The 1,172-nt window shown below is 53.2% G+C and overlaps 1 pseudogene; it reads right to left on the bottom strand.

The window, feature by feature from the left end:
* Window positions 1-809: 809 nt before the first annotated feature.
* On the bottom strand, window positions 810-945 carry LOC120929959 (annotated as a pseudogene).
* Window positions 946-1,172: the final 227 nt, after the last annotated feature.

Below are 1,172 nucleotides of genomic sequence, written 5' to 3'. Positions count from 1 at the left end.
GGGGCGTTAGGCTCCACACAGGGACTGAGGTACTCAAGTGGTCCGAGCAGCCAAAGCCGACACGGACCCCATTCCTTGGAAGGTCTGTCGAAACAGAACCCTCCCAGTACTAGGTGGGGCTCCCCCGAAGGGAGACCCCATGAGAGCAGGCGAACTAAGCCAGAAGGCCATGTCCATCCACTGCCAAGACGTTCAGGGCTGGCCTGAGGACCGGCACCCTACTGATCACACTGTGACAAACCTGCAAACAAAAAAAGACATAAAGTGACACACACGGGGATAAATAAAAAGAAAGTGGGGGAGAAGAAAGATGAGGGAGAGTGAAAGTGACCATCGTGCAATAATTCCTCTGGTCCTAGCCAAAAGCCCCGGCCCTAGAGGCAGGTGGGAAAAAAGTGTATATGGTGACGTGACCTAGGTGCCAAACTCAAAGTGCCCTCTCAAACACTTGTGAAAGTATGGCACCCCTGGACTGCCACTCCAGGGGCACATCACCATAGGCTTTTCAACCGAACCCCGACCCACAGCCCAGACCAGCAGCACCCATCCTAGCCAGGAAGGTAGGATCTCTGAGAGATTGGGGAGAGCCCACGCCAACAGGCTACTCCCACTACTCCCATCCCTCCCTCCTAATCACGTTCGGGAAATACTAACCGCTCTCCCGGAGGAAAGGAGAAGCTAGTGTTCTCTCCCGAACAACTGACCGGGGCAGGCACCACAGAATCCAGGCCAGAAGGCCAGGGATCCCAGCCCTTCAGCTTCGACCACATGTTTCTCCGTCCAAATCAGAAGGCTTTCACCTCCACGCCAGCAGGTTCTGCATCTGCCACCGCAATCCTTTTCCACCTCGCCGTGTACTAAGGACGGTTAGCATAGCGCCCCCCTACTGGCAACTAATAAGAACAGATACTACACTTGATCTTAGCCAAAAGGCAGAGAAGCGATGTCAGCCAATGGTCAATGCAGACTCTGCTGAGACTCGGATGGATAAATTGGAGTACCTGGGCTTGATAATAGATGCAACCATGTCCGGAATCTTCCTACCCTGGGAGAGAACTTATGTCCCTCCACTCACATGCTCAGACCCATCATTCCTCCTTGGACCTGATAGTAGCCTCTTTAGCGTCAGTACTGTATACCTAGTTTTACACCAGACCATTGCAACTCAACAT

This window comes from Rana temporaria, chromosome 2 (assembly GCF_905171775.1).
Source record: "Rana temporaria chromosome 2, aRanTem1.1, whole genome shotgun sequence".
Lineage (NCBI taxonomy): Eukaryota > Metazoa > Chordata > Amphibia > Anura > Ranidae > Rana > Rana temporaria.
Note: the sequence above shows the minus strand (reverse complement) of the source record. Positions and strands in the feature narration are given on the sequence as shown.